The sequence below is a fragment of the Lynx canadensis genome, chromosome X (genome assembly GCF_007474595.2).
Source record: "Lynx canadensis isolate LIC74 chromosome X, mLynCan4.pri.v2, whole genome shotgun sequence".
Classification (NCBI taxonomy): Eukaryota; Metazoa; Chordata; class Mammalia; order Carnivora; family Felidae; genus Lynx; species Lynx canadensis.
Window position 1 is genome coordinate 34,379,402 of NC_044321.2, and position 20,640 is coordinate 34,400,041.

General features: G+C 53.3%; 1 long non-coding RNA gene across 1 annotated transcript; it reads right to left on the reverse strand.

Annotated features, from left to right (window-relative positions):
* Positions 1-2,335: 2,335 nt before the first annotated feature.
* On the reverse strand, positions 2,336-18,057 carry LOC115507171. The gene is made up of 3 exons (XR_003966575.1): positions 17,947-18,057; positions 17,817-17,827; positions 2,336-2,346 (listed from the first exon to the last, which is right to left on the reverse strand). It is a non-coding gene; the product is annotated as an uncharacterized LOC115507171 (long non-coding RNA).
* Positions 18,058-20,640: the final 2,583 nt, after the last annotated feature.

The window sequence follows — 20,640 nt, forward strand, 5'->3', positions numbered from 1 at the left end:
AAAGAAATCAGCAGAAGGACATATCTCACTGCTCCCAGGACCCAAGACTTTTCTGGAATGGCAGGCTCGTTCGGTAAACCAAACCACTGGCATCTCTTGGCGTCCCATCCAAGCTTCTCTCGGGCCACTGCACGGCTGCAGGTAACCACTAGCCTTCGAGCCTTAGGAAAAGAGGGCTTTTTTTCCCTTCCTGGTTAACGGAGGCTTTTTACCTCCTCCGGTGTTAGAGGGTGGGGACGGAGGGGGAGAAAGGCATAGAGCACGTTCTGACATAGTGGTGCTGCTATAAGGTGGCATCCTGGACCTTATAGCAGTGCTGAAAGCCACTTACTCTTCCACGGGAACCTTGACGGGCCCTCCGGAGGCTCCGGCCGCATCTTCCGTGAGGGGCAGGCGTCAGGCAGATGCACCAGCTGCCCTCAGCGGGACCCACCCCACACAGACATCGGCTAGCATTCCTTTCCCCTCTGACGGAAACCCGGGCCTTAGTTGGGGTTCCCCCAGTAGGATGTGGGGACGAGAATTCCAGTGCAAGTGATTTATTACAGAGGGGAGCCCGGGAAACACCAGCAGGGGAGGGAAGGCAGCAAATCCAGGCGCCGCCCGGAGCAGATGACTGCTGTGGGCAACTGGGTTCACCCCGCTGGGGACTCGTAAAGCATGCACATCAGAGCGCCCCACCGCAGGGCAGGGAATGGATTACCCAGCGACCCCCGCCTGGTACTGGTTGAGAACTGCTCCCAAGGTGCGTTAGCTCCCCGGCACTTTGGGACCGCCCAGCCAGGACCCAGGCACACTTCTAAGTCAAGAGATTGCCCTCGGGCAGAAAGCTCTGGGTTTATAAGAGATAAGCATGGTGGAAGAACTAAGAACCTGGGCTGCAGCCCTCTTAACTGGATCTTTCTTACAGATAACCCCAGACCAGGTCAGCATTCCTACCCTGGCTGGGCGCCCGGTGCTTGTGATGTGCCGTCCAAGCAGAAGGTAGCTATTTTCCATGAAGAAGCAATTCGCTTTCTCCCTCTCTCTGTCTGTCTCCCATTCTTCCCCTTCCTCCCCCTCTCCCTCAGGCAAATAGCCCTGGCCTCTGAGAGAAGAAAGGCATGTGTCAGATTCCAGTCCATGGGCCCAGATCACAGCTGGGGTCAAGTATCATGGGGTTGTCCAAATGGAGCGCATGCGTCATTCTTTCGAGGCGCTCAGCGCCCTCCCCGCCACACACGCACCTGAACCTTCTTTCTTGTGCAGGGCTGGGGCTCCCAGCAAGAGAGCGTTCTCTGCAAAGAAATCTGCTCGCAGAAAACCCAATGTCCCCTCTCTTCCCCCTTTCATATCCTTCTCTGGGTTTCAAGTCCTTTGGCTGGTTCTTTGATATTTCCTTTGAAAAATCTGCATTTTGGTCTCACGTTGGAATTTCTCAGCTATTGTCTTTGGCGCCCCAGGCGAAATGTGCGGTTGAACGTCCTAACCCAGGGGCTCAGCTCTGGGGGTGGCAGAGGCCTGCCTGCACCCCCACTCCTGCCGCCCACGCTGGGCTCCGCGAGAGGGGAGGGAGCCCGCCCCTCCTCCTCACCTCGGACCCACGTCTGACCAGGATCAAACCTTTCAGGAGGCCGGCTTCCGTCCCGTCAACCCGCAACCCGTCTCTCTCTGTAAGCCTCAGTCCAAGTTCAAAGGGCCACCATCAAAGACTCCAGCGGATTGAATGGTGCCCTCCCCCAAAAGATAGGTCCACTCAGAACCTGTGAATGTGACCTTATTTGGAAAAAGGGTTTTTTGCGGAACGAATCAAATTAGAGATCTTGAGGTGAGATCATCCTGGATTACAGTGGGCTCTAAACCCGATGACAAGTGTCCTTCGAAGACAAGGGGAGAAGACACAGAGAAGAGAAGGGGACATGAAGGCGGAGACAGAGATTTGGGAGGGACGCATCAAGGAGCCAAGGAACGCCCAGGATTACTGGCAGGCGCCAGAGGCTAGGAAAGATGCCTGGAACGGATTCTCCCCCAAAGTCTCCAGAAGGAACCCACCCCGGACTTCAGATCTCCAGCCTCCAGAACTGTGAGAGAATCCATTTCTGTCCTTTTAAACTAGCAACTTCTGTTACTTTGTTAGGGCAGCCTAGGAAATTAATGGGAGACCAATTGAGCGGGGGGGGGAGCTCTCTGCCTCGTAGACCTTTCCAACTGCGGCAGAGACAAAGCTATGTGTTCGCCAAACCCTGTTCAGCTACCAGTCGGGTACGCAGGAAAACCCCATTTCCCAGAAGGCTTTGCAGTTAGGTGGGGCCAATGACTGGGTTCTGAACAGTCAAATGTGGACGGACTGAGACCTGGTCTTTGAGACTGCCCACGCAGTCCCGTCCATGCTCTCCTGTCCCTCCTCCGCCCACTGGATGGAAAGGATCCGATGGCAGATTCCGAGGTCCTAGAAGATCAACGAACCCGAAGATGGAAGGAGCCTGGGTTCCCGAATCACCTCATGGACAACTGGAGGCCAAACACCTGAAGGAGTTGAGCCTCTGCTATCGGAGGCTTATTTGTTAGCACCCAACCTTCCCTGTGTAGCACACACGTACATTATCTTACTTTCACCTCAAAAGAAGTCTTCGGGGAAGAGCAGAGTGGACACGGTAGACCTTCCACTTTGTATTTTACGCCTCTGTTCATAATTTTTAATGTTCCTGTCTCGGCTTCTTCACTAGGCTCTAAAGTCCCTGAGGGCCAATTCCATGCCTGAGTGACTGTCGGATCCCCCACGGACTTAACACCGTTCCACGCACATCGTACGTGCCCCGTCATCGTGTGCTGGGTGAACACAATAATACTCGCTGACATGTATTGGGCAAATACCACGACTCGGATGTTCTCAAGTACTTAACCCACGCAATAGCACCATGGGGCAGTTGTTTCTACCTACAACGGAAGAAATTAAGGATCGGGAGGGGTACGTGGCGTTCCCGAGGCCACACGGCCGGGAAATGACAGATGGGGGAAACCAAGGCTGTCTGGCTCCTCATCCCCACTGCCTCCGCCTGAGCACACCCCACCCGCTTCTCCGGGTTTCGGGATCCATAAAACTAGAAGTCATCCCGACCCCCGAATCCCTACTGCCCATCTTCCCTGTGCTCACGCGGGCGGCAGAAGGCCAGGCCCGCTGGCTCTCCCTTCGCCCCCTGTATCCTCCGGCCGGCCACCCCAGGCCACCTCACGACCGCAGACGGGGCCCACCAAGGCGCACAGGTCCGACACCACCCATGGCCTCCCCCGGGCCAGCTCAGCATTCGGCTTTGGTGATAAGAGAAACCCATCAAGAGATAAAGAGAGGACAAGATTCTGTGTGTGTGTGTGTGTGTGTGTGTGTGTGTGTGTGCGCGCGCGTGCGCGCGCGCGTGCGCGTGAAGAGATTTGCTTGGAAACACCAACCCCTCACCAAAGATGTTCCCAGCCCTCATTTGTACACACAGTCTTCAAACATCAAAGTGTTTGTTAAGTGTAAATATTTTTATTCGCTCCCCTCCTTCTCCTCCCGCTCCCCTTCCATCCCGGCTTCGAGCTCAGCAGATGCCAGGAGACCCCTCTGACTCAGAGCCAGCAGGGATGGTTTGGGGAAAGGGCACTTCCAGGTCCCAGCGGGCAGCCGGCAGCTGCACCCGACAGCCACCCGGGACTCGGCTCCCAGCCGCCGGCTCCTCTCTTGGCGCCCGTTTCCATAGGAACGGGCAGGCCCGGGATTGGCGGCCGTGGGAGCGTTACCCACGCCGGCTGCTTTGCAAGTGGTCCCCCCGCGGCCCTCCCCTCGCCTGCCCAGCCTGGGCCCGGGGCCTGCCCTGGAAAGGACCAGGGGATCCCGGGGGCTCCGCGCAACACCCTGGAACCCGAGGCGCCAAGAGTCGGAGACGACACCTTGCCCGGAGCCTTTGTTAACTCTCCCCACCCCCCCCCCGCCCCCACTCCCGATCTCTTGCCTTCCTCCACGGGATCCTCAACAGCGAGCCCGGGGTAGCTTTTCCCACAGGGCCCGCCAGCCTGCCAGAGGACACGGAGCCAATTCAGAGAGCCCGTCGGGGCCGCGCTCAGAGGACGCACCAAGCCACGCGGGGCAGCCGCTCGTTGCCATCCAGAAAAACCCTCTTATTAAGCACCTCTCTGCTCCACGGTCTCCTGCGCCCTGCAGGTCACGCTGTACTCTGCCTCTCCGTTTCGCCGCCAACCTTGTGCTGTGCATGTCTCATGATTAAACAGAAGCCGGCGAACAGAGGGCCTTTCTGAGTCTCCAAAGCCGGGGACGTGATGGCTCCACCGGAGATAATTGAGAAGAAGCACGTGGCTTGCTGCCTGGCTCCCGAGGCCGAGTCCCTGCTACCAGAGGATCTCCTGTGCCCCTCGCCTGAGGAGTCCCGTCAGGGGCGGGCCGTTCTTTGATGAGGGTCCAGGTCCGGGCTGTCACCTTTGAACCCCGGTCTCCCTCGTCGTCGTAGATCTTCCTGCCATTCTCAGGCCGGCCAGCAGCCTCTTTAGGCCTCCCCGCGATGGGGTCCCCTGGGGTGAGGGCTGATTCCCAGTTCTGCAGAGGTCAAAGGGCGCGCTGGGAGAAGCTGGGGTTTTGCTGATGGGCTTGAGGACTCCGAAGGCTCATACTCGGGACCAGAGGTTGAATGCCAGCCCATCAGCAAGAACTAAACAGCTCTTAAAGCAAGAGGACACTCAGGACTATTGATCAGGATGCAGCATCCACATCTATAATTAGACCCAGAAAGCTGCTTGCACATCAGAAAGAGCGAGAAAGACATGACCGTGGCTCCGCTGAAGCCAGATAGGCATCAGGATTGCACAAAACAAACAGAAACGTCACGGCTGCCAATGCCCGGGGTCAATGGCAGCTAGCCCTCCCGTCTCCGTGGTGGCCGGGACCTCCCAGAGCTCGGCAGCCCGGCACCCGGGGTCCCGGAAACCCAGGACGCAAAGTTGCCGTCGAGAAGTTTCCTCGGCGTTTTGCATTGTTACAAGTGGCAGGAAAAGGCTCCGTTTCTGGGCATTTGTGCGGCGTTCGTTTGTTCTTTTGGGTAATGAATCTGATTCGGGAACTGCAGCTAAAATTTGGAGGGAGGGGGAGTCCATCAGAAAGAAATACTGTTTGTTGGGGCCTTGGAATGCTCCTGGCAAATTGCCCTTCCTAAGTGCTGTTTTTTGAAAACTCATTCCTGCGGTAGGAAAATAGAGCAGATTTCAAACACTTAAGAGATCATTTTCAGAATGGTCTAGATGCACGCTGGTGTGCTGGCACATTTGCCTTTCATTGTTTTTTAATCACTATTTTGTCAAGTTTAATTGCTGCCATGCTAACAACTCAAACGGGAGCGAAACAAAATAGGGGATATCTATCATTGGTGAGAGCATTTTGATGGAATCTCTATATCCATTTGCGTCTTCTCCACCAAATTAGGAGAAAAGAAAATAGCAAAGGTTTTCTCCGTTGCCGTTGCCGGGAGAAGGATCTTTCTCTTTGGTCTGGGTGGGGAAATCCCCAGAGAAGCGGGCGAACCAGGCAGAGCCCTCCCACACATCCGCTCAGCCTCTCACAAACCCGATCTGGGGTTTTCTTGCCCGGATTTCCCTTCCAGGGGTATTATGAATTCTTACAAGTCCTGCTGGACGGTGAGAGCCTTGAAGGCAGAGAGAGACTCTGCCTGAAGTATGCACGCAGATCCCGATCCGCTCCCAAGTCTCCTGTGGGTCTCGTGCTAGGCATTACTCAGAGAGGCTTCGTGAAAGGACTGTGCCCAGCCGCCCCGGCCCGTGGCTGGCTGACGGCCTCCCGCTGTTGGCCTCGGCCGGGTCAGCCACATCTTTTGAGCTGAGGTCACGTCCCTCTCGCCCCTCTCGACAGCTGAGCAAGGCGGTGGCACTCCACACTGACCGATGGCCTCCAATGCCAACGGGCACCCGGTGGTCAGGGCTCCCGCCGGGCAGGCAAAGACTTTTCAGAGCTACGTTGCCTCCTGCCGGCTCCCCCTGCCCAATCTTTCGTGGGTGCTCCTCCTGTTTATTATTACTTTGTGCTCGGTTATGTACATATGCCCCTTCCCGGAAGTTGCTGAAGGATTAAATCAGCTCTCATAGCCACTGACTCCATCTCGGCAGCTGCTTCCTGGAGAACTCAACCTGAGACCACCCTTTGCCCACAGGATGGCTTTTTAGAGCTCCACAGCCTGCCTCGGGTGACTTCTTGGTGGCCGTCTCACGCGAATAGATGACGCGCGTTGCTGAGGACCAGGGTCATCCGGGAGTGTTCGCAACCGAGGGAAAGTGCCAGCCAGCCCAGCTGTTTTGAAGGACCGGGGGGGGGGGGGGGGGAAACTCCGCTGTGACGCCGGGTGGTTCTTTAAAAAGGAGTTTCCCGAATGGTCAGGGCAGGTCTTGCCTCTGGCAGCTCGGTGAAGAAACGCAAAGAACCCGTTTGCTCACAGGCTCAGCGATTTTGGAATTAGGGCCTGTGTCCCAACAGGCCTCGGGCTCGTTATCACTTGAAGGCTTACCACGCCCTTGGCTCCCCTAGCCGACTGTCCGGCAGCTCCTTGAAGGCCAGGACGCACCTGTCTTGCTCACCACTCTATGGACAGGCTCTAGAACAGTGCACGGCACGTGCTTATGGTTCAGTGATGAACGGAGTGATCGAGCCCCATATACATCATGTCATTACTATTATCCCAATGCTCCTCCATCGTCTAGAGGATAGAGTCCAAATATGTTCACATGATAGACAAGAATATTCAAGGTCTGGCCTCCAGGCACCCTCCCTCCCCGCAGAACTCAGAGAATTAGCAAAGCCCCCCCCCCACCCCGCCCGCTCAGCCTCACTTAGCCTTGGCTGCCCCCTCCCCCCACCACCACTTTTCAGGCAGACCACTGCCTACTTATGTTCAGAAGACCTTTTTAGGGGCGCCTGGGTGGCTTGCTCGGTTGGGAGTCCAACTTCGGTTCAAGTCATGATCTCACGGTTTGTGAGTTCGAGCCCCGCATCCGGCTCTGTGCTGACAGCTCGGAGCCTGGAGCCTGCTTCGGATTCTGTGTCTCCCTCTGTCTCTGCCCCTCCCTCGTTTGTGCTCTCTCTCTCTCTCTCTCTCTCTCTCTCTAAATAAACATTAAAAAAAATTTAAAGAATTAAAAAAAAGGAAGAAAACAGGAAACAGGAAACAGAATTCTTTCCTAGGCCTACTTCCAGGAAGGTCTCGGCCAAGAACCCTCTACTGATGGCGGGCCCGGGATTTGCACCCAGGCAGTCTGACTCCAAATTTTATGCTACGACCAGGTGCCTTGTCTCTCTGCCTGTGTGGCCTGTGCCTGTACTGAGGTCTGGCTAATGGAAGAGTTTCTGCCCACGAAACCGGGGCCACCCAGCTGGCACCTTCTGTCCTTACCAAACAAGAGCCTCCCCCTGCCCGCTGCCTACCCTCCTTCCCTCATCTCCCTCCCGGCTCCCTTTGCGGCGTCCCCACCCGAATTCGCCTTTTCTCAGTCTCTCCCGTCCCTCTCCCAGCCAGCCCCGGCCCATGCCGCCGCAGGTGGGGGTGCCCTCCACCAACTCCGGAGTCCCAGCATTGAACAGCAACCCCGGCGGGGCTGGGCGCGTGCACCAAGTTGCAGGTGGGGCTCCCGTGAGGGGGTCTGCCCTTGTCCTGTGAGGGAGACACAGAGGGAGTGCAATATCAAGTAGCCGATGAAAATCACCACGACGGGTGGGGAGAGAGCGACTCTGCGGAAGGAAGGGAAAGAAAAACAAAACTCATGTGTTCCACGTTTTGAAGCATTTTCATTATGCATTGTGCCTGGCAAACGATGTAGCCGGCTCTGCCCCCGACTCGGGAGGAAACCCTGGGACAGAGGAGCCCAGAGAAGCAGGAGGTCAAGGTGTGAAGCTGTAAGCGTGTGAATTATCCCTCGAAGCTGCAGGTGAACTCAGGGGCCTGGACGGGGAGTGGCTGGGGTGTCCGCAGGGCCTGCTGCAGAGGCCTGCCCCTTCTTTTTTTTTTTTTTTAATTTACTTATTTAGTTTGGGAGAGACAGAGACAACACAAGTGGGGGAGGAGCGGGGGGTGGGGGTGGGGAGAGAGAGAGAGATAGAATCCCAAGCAGACTGTCAGCATGGAGCCCGGCGCAGGGCTCGAACTCACGAACCGTGGGATCATGACCTGAGCCAAAACCAAGAGTCAGACGCTTAACCGACTGGGCCACCCAGGCGCCCCGGCCACCCCCTTCTTGAAGCAGCTGCCTTTAAACACCTCTCATGTTGGCTTCTTGTGGTTTTAGGGGTGCTGGTCTCCACCAGCCTGATTCAGAGTTTCTCCAGCAATTCTTGCGAGGCCTAGGGTGGAGGCTGCAAGTCTGTGTTTCGAACAGGCTCCCTCATGATGCTGACGCAGCTTTCAAAGAAGGGTCAGGGAGGGCACGTGCGAGATAAGCCCGTGTTCCTCTGCCATGACTTGCTTCTTATAAACCTCAGCCTTGAGGACTACACCCTCTCCATGACAGCGGGGAGAAACCTCTCGCTTACGCCTCTGGTTGGTGGAGCTTTGGAAGCAAGCCACCTCATAGGGCAGTGGCCAGTCTGTGACTCGGCTGTCCTTGGGCAAGTCCCCATCCACCCTTGGTCCAGTCAGCACATACAAGGGCGACAGCATCCTGTGGCCCTGGCCTGGAGACATCTCAGAAGGAGTTCCTCTGGAAAATGCCATGGATGTGGTGGGAATTCTGAGCCTCGATCTTGCGAGTAGTATAAACAAATTATGTCGAAAGGGTTGGAAAACTGAAACATGCTGTTCAAATATTGAGACACAGACGTTTTGATGACTCAGAAGGCGTCAGGAGGTGGGGCTGTAAAGTAAACGGATTCAACGTGTACTCAAGCCTCCAACCCGCCCACTGATTTAGGAAGGGATTTGCTCAGACTCTCCAGGGTTGCCTAAGACGTCAGCTGGCTAAGCAGCTCAAAGGGCACTTATGGTCCTAACCCAGCTCTGTTGCAAGGAGACTTCAGACATACTTAATGCGGGCTCGTTCAGGTTCAAGAATTCTACTTTACTAGTATATTAGTCAGCTGTCTCTGTAATAATGCTGTGTAACAAATCCTCCCCAAACTCAGTAGTTCACCAAACAAAACTTTATTTGTCTGGCTTCTAGGTCTACAGGTCATCTGGGAAAGTTCTGCCTCAGGCACCTGAGTGGGTTCGGGGAGGCTGTACATATGTTCGTGTTCTCCTTGGACCAGTGGCTACTTGGGACAGACATGGAGAGAGCAGAAGTACGAAGGGTCTGAGCAGAAACACAAGACTGGCGCCCTGTCACTCCTGCCTGCATAGCATTGAACAAAGTAGGCCACGTGGGCTAAGCCCGGCGTGGGCTGCTACGTGCCACTTAATCTCATGAAGGGCTCTGAAAGGTCTCATGACAGCCTCCCGCTTTGAAGAGTGGTTACCTCAACTCTTCTGACCCTTCTGATGGTAACTTGCACAGTATCATATGTGGGTGCACACTTTAAATTGATTTCTTCCATCTCTGCTATTTTTTCATTAAATTCATGTTCTATGCATGTTTTCTTCTTAGCATGCAGTGTTAAGTGCACACCGCATATTGCTTATGAAGCATGTGTATTAAAGAGCCACACTGGACAGTAATTAATGAAGAGAAAATTTCCTTGTTAGGTGGTGTCATAATAGCTAATGACAACTATTGAGATGACGTTATCCATTTGAGTAGGATTTTTGTATTGTTTTAGCCTAAGGTGGTTTTAGTTTGGGGGCTCAGGAATACACCCAATCTTTTTTCTCCTTTGGTAATTATGATTGAGGCCAATGAGAAGTCACCCTGCATGAGGTTTTCCAGGAACAGAATTCTTACAGAAGACAGAGGAAGGCAGTACATATAGCCAGGTGTGGAGGGAGAGGAGTGGGGAGGAAGTTGTCTGACAAATGGGCAGAAGCGCACGTGTGCGCATCCCTCCTGACAAGAAGACGGCCCAGTGAGAGCAAGACAGAACAGGGTTCTAACGGGAACCTGCCTGTCCCCCGTCGCCACCCGGGGGTGGATGGAGGGCAAAATTTTGCTCTTTCTCTCTCAGGGTCCCCCCTCCTGCAAGTCTCCTATCTGCCAGCCCCCCCAGCTTGTGTAGATTAGAAAACAGCCCCCCCCCCCACCAGCTCTCCACTTTGAGTAGTCTCTCCTGAGTCTGAGTGGGTGCTGGGGCCTGGGATGAGCCTCAGGAGTTTGAAGTCGTTAGTCACCGGGACAGTTCGGACAGACATCGTGTCAGGCGGCCGCCGAGAAGCGCAATGAAAAACACAGAGGTTAAAGGCCAGGCTCTGGGGTCACATATAGGTGAGTTCAATTCCTGGCTCCACTACTTCCTAGCCGGGACCTAGGGCAAGTTGTTGAACGTTTGGGGCCTCAGTTTCTTCATCTGTAGAGTGGGAATAACAGCACTATCCAACGTGCGTGCACACGCACACGCAGAGTCGTTGATAAGATCCAATGCGATGCGCTTTAGAAAAAAAACGGCCCTGCTCTTGGCACTCAGCTTTGACTCAACAGATGGGGCTAGCGTGGGTGCACTTTCCCCTGTCCAAATCACAGGGACAGACAGGTTCAGGATTCAGAAATTTCACTTGCCATATACTCCACGAAACCCCACACCTCACAGTCAAACACGCTAACATTTCTCGCAGCAAAATGTATGACTATTCAGTCACCGGGATTAAATAAGGCTTTAAATAGCCTCACATCCGTTCCGGCCGGGGTTTGCCATCAAATGAGGTTTTGCCAAACCTTCGTTTTCAGGCCTTTGGGATGTGAGTAGTGTGGGTAAATGGGTATATGAGCAGGTTACAAGCATTCAGACCACGAGAGAGAAGACTGAGGCCACCGGCGCAGGGAAGGGGCTGGAGAGGGCAGGCAGTGTTGCACAGAGGGCTCTTCTCTTCGGTGAAGGGTGACCACCCTTCTGGAGGCAGAAGAGAGAACGAAGGCAAATGGGAAACCAGCCACCAGGCAGAGGGTGGTGGGAGAGGAGGACAGACGGTTCCTGCATTTCGAGTAGCATCATTTGGCTCCCCAGAGGCCTAGAAAATATTCATTCCCAGACCCCCTCTATCAGCCACTGAATAGTTGAATGAATAAATAAACAAACAGGAGGGAGGAGAGCGGCTGGGCCCCACACCCTAAGGAGAGGTTGGATGAGCCAGACGCCCCTTCCCCCTGGGAACTCCAGAAGGTGCCCTGAAGGACCCCTGGCGACGCCCCGGCCGGAGGTGCTGATCAAGGTGAGCGTTCACGCGGCCGCCGGCCGAGGGACAGAGGGCAGCAGAACGGGCACGGCCCTTTGCCCAGGAAATTGGCCGGCAGGGGTGGGGGGGGGAGGAATTTGGCCCTTTTTCTCAGGAGTTTCTGAAGCCCCAGGAAGCAAATAATTCTATTATCCTGGGTTTTGTTCCCGGGTTCCTGATAGCAGCCTCTAGTCGATCCTTAGTAGCAACACTGTATGTGTGTGTGTGTGTGTGTGTGTGCGCGCGCGCACGTGTGTGTGTGTGCGCGTGTGTGTGTGTGCGTGTGTGGCGCCTATGTAACAACAGAGACACATGGAGAAAAGAAAACAATGGTTTTCTCTGCGCCCCCAAGGGAACAGCCCCGGTGCTCTGGCGCTGAGCGGAGGGAGAGAGAGTTGCGTGTTCTCCTCCCGTGTCTTTTCTTATTTTGCATTTCTCATTACATCCGCATGTCACGGGGCTGCTGGCTGATTTATAATTTATTGGTTTAGTGTCTCGCGGCAGGGAAAGGATGCTACGCTATATTTTTCAGGGACACTCAATTCAACTTTGGTGAAGCAGCCAGGGCCACAGCTGTGAGGGGTACGGATGAGAGCCGTGCAAGAGGGGGTGGCCAGAGGGCCCTGCGTCACCGGGCCGCCCCGGCCCAAATGCCGCCCCCCAGCCGGCGACGCCGGCCTGCGTGGGCTTTCTGTTCACGTCGGGGGGGGGGGGTTTCCTAACCCCATTTCACAAATTCCATCTGAAGCAGGCATGTACACGCGCATCTACGATTTGGGGCCCTGGGCCCCGAGGTCCTGGCGCAGTCCTGCCTTCGAGGTTCTTCCATGGCAGACCCTGACACACAGATTCACGTGAGGGTGATTTCTTTAAGAAAGTCCGCCAGGAGAGAGGGGTGGGGAAGTAAGTCAGTTACGTGTAACAAAGTGCCGCACGCTGTCCACAGTGGGGGGGAGGGGGGCTCAAACAACAGAAATGTGCTGCTGTCTCACAGTTCTGGGGGCCAGAGGTCCAAGGGTTGGTTTCCGAGGGCTGTGAGGAGGAAATCTGTTTCAGGACTCTCTCCTAGCTTCTGGTGGTTTGCGGGCATTCTTTGGTGTCCGTTGCATTGTGGAAACATCCACCCCCATGGGGTCTGCCTTCCCATTCATGTGACATTCTCCCTACAAGCGTCCCTGTGTCCAAATTTCGTCTTTTTATAAGGACTCCAGCCATACTGGATTAGGGTCCACCCAAATGACATCATTTAAACCTGATTACCTCTGGGGCGCCTGAGTAGTGCGGGCAGTTAAGCGGCCGACTCTTGGTTTCGGCTCAGATCGTGATCTCACAGTTTATGAGTTCGAGCCCCGCCTCGGGCTCCACACTCACAGCGCAGAGCCCGCTTGGGATTCTCTGTCTCCCTCTCTGCCCCTCCCCTGTTGGAACACTTGCTCTCGCGCGCTCTAAGTAAATAAATAAACTTAAAAAAAAAAAAACGTGATTACCGCTTTAAAGATCCGATCTCTAAGTAAGGTCTCATTCTGAGTTCTGAGGTACCGGCGTTAGGACTTCAACGTATGAATTGGCGGTGGGGGGGTGGGGGTGGTCACAATTCAGCCCCTAACAGGAGGTGGGGAAGTGAAGGAGGAAAGAAGACCAAGCCAGGATGAAGTGTCACAGAAAGTCCCTGAACCCTGTAAGGCATTCCTGGGGACAGGGGAGGGAGGTCACCTTCAGCAGTGCCCGACTGGGAAAGAAGGGAGCCAGGGTCGATCAGTGAAAGGAAGCCCTCAGAGGGACATCGGTTCGTAGATAGTCCCAGCCTTCCTCGAGCACAGATCCAAAGGATGCTGGTTGTTGGGAAGAAAGGCCACTGGCAGAGGCTGTGTGCGGAAACGGAAGAAGGATTTCGAGGGGGCATGGGAGGCTCAGGCAGCGTCTGCGGTGAGCCTCCGAGTTCCTTTTCGGCCAGAGGTCACTCATCGCCCCTTTGATGCGCCGCCTCTTGCAGATGACGGGCACTTGGCCACACCAGGGCCCGGAGGGGAGACAAAACGAGAGAGATGAGAGCCTACGCTCCCAGAAAGGCCCAGACTGATCGTGAAAAGCCAGTTGTTTTTGCTAGGTTTTCGTCAGCGGTAGCTCGTAACGTGGGGGGAAGTGGGGGAGAGGACTGGCCGTTCCTGTGTAAAACAGGAAAGAGGAAATACACTTCGGGAAAAGTGGTAATGATCGACTCTTGGGGTTAGAATCACGGTCTTTGATTGAATAACATGGCAGGGTTTTGATTCAATAGTAATCTGATTTGGTGGCACACCAATAATAAATTCTCCAGCAAACTGAAAAATTCTGTAGGGTAATGGAAAGCATTCGAACCCCATGGTTTTCATTGAATTAAATATGAAAATGTATCATACAATCGATATTGCAATATTTGATTCAATCAGCATTTCAGGATGGGAACCGTTTTCTCCTATTTGTTTTTATGCTGTTGCAAAATATTTCAATTTGCTTCAGAATTTATTATTGACAAATCACCCTCACGGCCGTTGGGGGTTGGGGTGGGGAGCTTGTCACAGAGGATTGGCAGCTGAGAAATGCTGGGCCGAACCAGGCCTGGGGAAATAGCCAGGGACTGTGGAATGCTCAGGTGAGATTCCAGGAAGGGGCTGATTATGCGCCGCAAGGGGATAGAGGAGGACATTCGTCCCTGGGAGAAGGGAGTCAGGACAGGTTGTCCCGCCTTTCCTCCCGATGGAGGCTACTCTCTACGGCAGCGGCCTGCCCTGGGCAAAATTAAAAGGTAGGCACAGGGGCATTTGGGTGGCTCAGGCGGTTGAGTGTCCGACTTCGGCTCAGGTTGTGATCTCGCGGTCTGGGAGTTCGAGGCCCGCAGCCGGCTCTCTGCTGTCAGCGCAGAGCTCGCTTCGGATCCTCTGTCCCCCTCGGTCTCCGCCCCTCCCCCACTCATGCTCTCTCTCTTAAAAAAAATCAAAAGAAATCAAAATAAACATTTAAAAGGGAGGCAGAGGGGCACCCCCCCCCTCCTGGTACCCTGGTAAAAACACCAGGTTGAGGGCTCAGAAATCTGGGTCTGATGGGTTCTTCCGCTAACTAGCTGTGTGGCTTCAAGTTAATGACTTAACTGCGCCGTGTCTCTGTTTCCTTATTTGTGGAATAGCGGCAAATTCTTACCTTCCTCATAGGCCTGTCGTGCTTGTTAAATGAATGTGGGTACCACACCCAGTACTTCATAAGCAACCAGTAAATGGCACCTGCTATCATCATCATCATTATTATTATATCAGTTGCCTGTGGCTGTGTAATTAACTTACACTCCAAAACGTAGTGGCTTAAAACAGTGATGGTTCTGGTGGTCATTTTGTTTTAATGTTTCTTTATTTTTGAGAGATGGTGCAGCCAGGGGGAGGGGCAGAGAGAGGGGGACAGAGCACTGACAGCAGCGAGCCCGATGCGGGGCTCGAACTCACGAACTGCGAGATCGTGACCTGAGCCGAAGTCGGACGCTCGACAACCTGAGCCACCCAGGTGGCCCTCGACAAATGCTTTCTGAATGAATCGTGTAAGTATAATTATATGGTTTTAGGAGGAGGCATACTTCTAGAAGTACATTCATAATAAAGAGTTAAATAATCAAAATGCCTCACAAGGGCATATGCATTTTTAAGCTAATGGCAGGACACAGGGCATGGCTTAGCATAAACAGAAGCTCCGGGTAGAATTTTCGGAATCATGGATGGGTGGCTATTTTAGAAAAGCGTCTCTCTCCCGTATTCCTCAAATGGCATTGAGTGTGGTACTTCCAAGTCCACTTACGAGGATGGTGGCCTGTCAGAGGCTCCTGAGCGAGGGGGTAGCTGATGGGCATGGCCCCATTTCCCTTAGGTCTCTATTAGTCACCCTTGGAGTTCTGGACATCCCCATCCCACTGGCTTCAAGCATGCGTGGGAAGAGGTAGAAAGAGCTAGGAGGGGTTCATGAGAATTGAGAAGGGCAGTGAGACCAAAGTCAAACTGGACCCAATAAGTCCATAATCAGTCAACCGACGGACACGTCCCAAACTCGCTGTGCGTCAGTAACTGCCTCAGACCCTAGGGATGCATCCGTGAACAAGACAAAGTCTCTGTTCTCGTGGAGCTCCCATCCTAATGCTTGAGCCGAGGAGACTGAAGCCAGAGAAAGCAGGAGCCAAGAGCTATCCCCGAGGAGAGGCTGGAAAGCGTCCAAATCCTGAGCACTGAGGTGGGTGACGTGAAGTCTGTTCCACCTCAGCTACTCACAGCCCCCGGCACTCTGTCCAGGCGCGGCGGCTAGCGGAAACGCAGAAGGCAGAATGGCACAGGGATCGGGGTGCCAGGAAAGGAACCCAGGGTGTGTGGGGCGTGTGCATATGCCACGCCCAGGACTCCCTAAGCATACACCCTGGTCACGGTTCCGAGCATATTACACCGATGATCTCATTTCACACTAATTCGCAACAACACCATGCCTGTATCGGTCAGCTTTCGCTGCGTAACAGATAATCACAGAACAGTAGTGACACGCGACAACGAACGTTCTTTAAGCATCTGCGGGATTCAGCCGATCTAGGCCGACCTCAGCTGGGGCAACCCAGCCCTGCTCCACATGGTCCGGCGGGCACATCCTTGTGGGCGGTGGCCGAGGCACGCGAGCGCAAGCCTCCGTGCACAAACTGTAACATCCCACTAGCCGTGGAATGTCACATAGCTGAGCCCAGAATCAAAGAGGTGAGGGTGGCGAGAGGGGGCGGGGGGCGTGTGCGGAGCAATCTGCCGGAGCAGGAGGGCAGTGAAAAGTTACAAGACAAAGGACATAAATTCAGGGGGGGACAGAAGACTCGGGACCGATAAGGTAATCTACCACAAAGAAGTCGGTACTACCATTAAAGCCATTTTACACAAATAAGAAAGCTGAGCGCGGAAAGTTTAAGATACTGGCCCAGGGCAGCCCAGCTGGTAATTGGCGTATCCAGAACTTGACCTCCGAACCTCTGCTCTTACCGGCTCCTCCTCGCCATTTCGCTTCTCAGCTCTCGCTTAATCCGAAGATAAATCTAAGAGTATGGGATATATGGACGGTGTCTCCTTCAGGAAATCCTCCGTAAATATTTTTTTTCTTCCAGCCTTTGGCAGGCATCAAGCCATAGTGCACTCGAGGTAAGACTCCTGGTCAAATACCCAGAGTTTGGGAATTAAGTGTTATTTGGATGTGGACCCACATGCTTTAACAATTAGCCGCGCTGAGTTTTGACATTGGGGGAAGCTGAAAAGCCTGGTGAGGACACAGACTGATATGAAGATTTCTCTCCCTGCTGTGGGGGTTGGGGGGTGCGGAGGAGGGGTTCTAAGGCAGCGCCACAGGCCAAGCCAAAATTTCCCTGAGAAAATTGTTCTGGTCCTTTTTTAGTGCAGAGGAGTCAAAACATCCCGTGGTCATTCAAGTTGACGCCTACTATTAACGACCAGAGAGATCTTTCTTTTTAATGGTGCAAACTACATTATGGTTCATTTCTGAATCCTCCGCACCTAGCCCAGTGCCTGTCGTATGATAAGAGCTTAGTAGGGGCGCCTGGGTGGCTCAGTGGGTTAAGCGTCCGACTTTGGCTCACGTTGTGATCTTGCGGTTTGTGAGTTCGAGCCCCGCGTCGGGCTCTGTGCTTATGGCTCAGAGCCTGGAGCCTGCTTCGGATTCTGTGTCTCCTTCTCTCTCTGTCCCTCCCCCGCTCACGCTTTGTCTCACTCTGTTTCTCAAAAATAAATAAAATGTAAAAAAAAAATTGATAAGTGCTTAGTAAACGTTGAATGAATAGGTAAACGAATAAATGAGCAATTATATTTCTAATGGGGCGGGGGGTGAGCTTTGCCATTTAAAGGAATCTGGAGATTAGGCCCTCTGCAATGGAATGTGAGGAATTGTACCCTAATCCACTCAACTTGTAGGTTCTGACTTTAATTTATTGGGTCTCCTTAATGCCCTCCGTAAAGAGGTCTGGTGGTTTTAAGTTTCTTTCCTCCTCAAATGACCGAGGCTGTGGTGGAGACGCATACTTTTGTGACAGAGGCAAGAATTTAGCACTCTTTTCAGCCCTCGGCCCCAGAATTTCCGGCCCGCTGCGATTCTGTCCAAGTGGTCTGAGCAGACTGGACCCAGGCTCCCACATACTAACTCAAGAGGCGGGTGGCACCTTATGCGATTGAAGCTGCCACACGGCAGGTGGCCCATGCGGCTGCATGCTCCGGCAAAGTCATCCAACCGAAGGTGACAACGTCCCGGTCCTGGGGCTGCCCCCTGCACCTGGCCGGCGTGGGAGGGCCGGGAGCACAGACCTCTAAAAATGAGTTGCCAAGTTGTGTTTTTTGTCTTCTCCAGCTGAGAGCCTCTTGTAGCAAAAGTTTCTGAACACCAACACCACACGGTAGTACCAAGCGCTTTCTGGGATCCTTTGTTCAAATCTTAAACTGAAATTTTCAAAACACGTAGAGATTCTGGGCTGGAGGTGGAAGGGGATGGCCAGGAAGTCAGCAACCTTCTGTCTGGCTCACTGGGCCTCAGTCGCCTCATCTACAAAATGGGGTGGGGGGAGAATAATGCACAGTTCAGCAACATACAGTCAAACCTTGGATTGCGGGTAACTTGTTCCGTGAGTGTTCTGCAAGATGAGCAAACATTTCCAATACATTTTAACTTGATAAACGAGCGATGTCTTGCAAATACGAGTAGTACGGGAGGCCGAACGTCACATGATCACAGCTGAGTCAATGGTTCTTTTTTTTTTTTTTAACAGAGACAAACCAAGAAACAGACTCCCTTTTTTTAAGCTGATCCATTTATTTTGAGACAGAGAGAGAGAGCATGAGTGGAGGAGAGGCAGAAAGAGAGAATCCTGAGCAGACTCCTGACCATCAGCGCACAGCCCAATGTGGGGCTCGAGCCCACGAACGCGAGATCATGACCTGAGCTGAAATCGAGGGTCAGACGCTTAACCAACGGAGCCACTCAGGTGCCCCACTGAGCCAACGGATCTTGAAATTTGCTTTGATATACAAGTGCTTTGGATTCTAAGCATGTTTCCGGACCGAATTATGCTCACAAACCAAGGTTTTCCCGTATATTATCAATTCATTTTTTGACACGGTTTACGGAGCACCCGTCCTCCGTCTGCTACACAGACACGGCCACTTGCCTTGTGGACATTTAAGGAAAATGAGCTGGGCATCAGTGGGATCTGAGACCCGTAGTTACGGGCTGGGGTCGGGGGAACCATTGGTCACCGCTTCTGTGTCTTTACTCACTCGAGTGGATACAGTTGTGCAGCCGACGTGGCATCACTTTGGGAAGAAATGGCAAATTGTTTAAGAGAGAGAAGGTTAAATGGAATGAATGTAGCCATTCATCCAGATTGACTTGACGACCCCAGGTCCTTTATGGGGGGCACAGAAGTGGAAACGCCACCCAATATTCGCAGCAGGCATACCCCCACTAAAATCAGCTAGAAAAAAAAAATTAAATTAAAAATTAAAATTAATTAAATTACAAAAATTAAACACACCAATCACAGAGCCAGATGCACAGTCAGGGTTCAGTAAACGTATGTGTCTAGGCATCGATCGGGGGGTACGCAGAGCGGTAACACCGCGGAAAACTTGCCTTCTGAGTCTCGGATTCCATTCCCAGATTTGTAATTTACTGGCCCTATAAGCGTACCTTCACCGGCACATCTGAGCACTATTTCTTGAGCACCTAATATGTGCCAGGCATCCTTCTGGCCCCAGGGATACAGCTGTGGAAAAAAATAGAGAAAAATCCCTGATCCTGGAGTTACATTCTAGTGGGGAAGAGACAGATGATAAACAAGTAAAAGATATAATGTGAGATGTTGCTCAGTGTCATGAAAAACATTAAAAAAATTTTTTTTTACTGTTTATTTATTCTAGAGAGAGAGAGAGAGACAGAGCACGAGCAGGGCAGGGGCAGAGAGAGGGGGAGCCACCGAAACTGAAGCAGGCTCCAGGCTCCAAGCTGTTAGCACAGAGCCCCACACGGGGCTCGAACCCACGAACCGCGAGATCGTGACCTGAGCCGAAGTCGGACGTCCAACCGACTGAGCCACCCAGGCTCCCCGGAAAGCACTTTTAAACAGGGGAAAGCAATAGGGGCTGGGGGAGAGGGTTGCTGTCAGAAAAATGACTTCACCCTTCGGAGCCTCGACTTTCTCATCTGTGAAATGGGAAATAATCTCCCCCAGATTGGATTCCCTTGATAATTACATTAGATAATGTAGATAAAGTGACCTGGGCCCTAGAGGACCTAAATGGATGTGCCCTCCCCAGGCCCTGCTGATACCAACAAAAGCCACCTGGCCGACGTTCAGAAGAGACATCTCTGCTGTGGCACTTCAGAATATCCCTGGTCTTTTCGGTCTGTATCTACCTCAAGAGCATCATCTTACCATTAGAAGATTCCAGGCATTTGCTGTAATCTATGTGGAGGCACCCTGTATTGTGGGAAATGCAGGCTTAGGGACCGTTCAGACTGTCATCTCCAGAAAGCCAGCTGGTGACAGCACCAGTATGTGACATCTGTTTACACCCCACCTGCTATCTGTCAGGTGCTTCCAGGAGGCGACCTTCACCCCTGGAGAGGCAGATAAACAGACTTTGATGCGGAAGACACGTGCAGAGGTGCCGACAGGTGACAGGAACCAGGCAGGGATGCCGAGGCACCCAGAAACTAGGGACAGCTGGAAGCCATTAGCACTCTTAGGGACAAGGAGAGGGACTGGCGTGACACGGGAGCCCAGAGGGGAGGTGGAACCTTCAAGGGGCTGGGGGACGGGATGGTGGCCACAGCCTTCCTTGTGGCGGGGTGGGGACCAAGGAGAAATACCCTGACGTCTCTCTCCTCCCACCTGTGATCTGTTGCTCGCAATGGCCAAGCCCAAATGCAAGTCAGCTGCCAAGAAGCCGGGTCAGGTCAGTCCACAGAGCTGGGTCTCTGGAACACAGAACATGGTGGAAAGTAGTTAAGAATGGATCTTGGAGGGCAAACAGCGCATGCCTGTACCATGATGTTTGCTCTGGAGACCCTGCTAAGCATCGGCTGTTTGCATACAACAGCGGTTCTCACCTGGAGTGCACCTGCAGAGCCCCCGGAGGACCGGTGAACCGGAGCGCCCGCCCTGCCCCCCCAGAGTGTCCGATTCTGAGGTCCGGGGCCGGGCCTGGGAAGTTGCACTTTTTTTTTTTTTTAATGTTTATTTATTTTTGAAAGAGAGAGATAGAGCGTGAGTCGGGGAGGA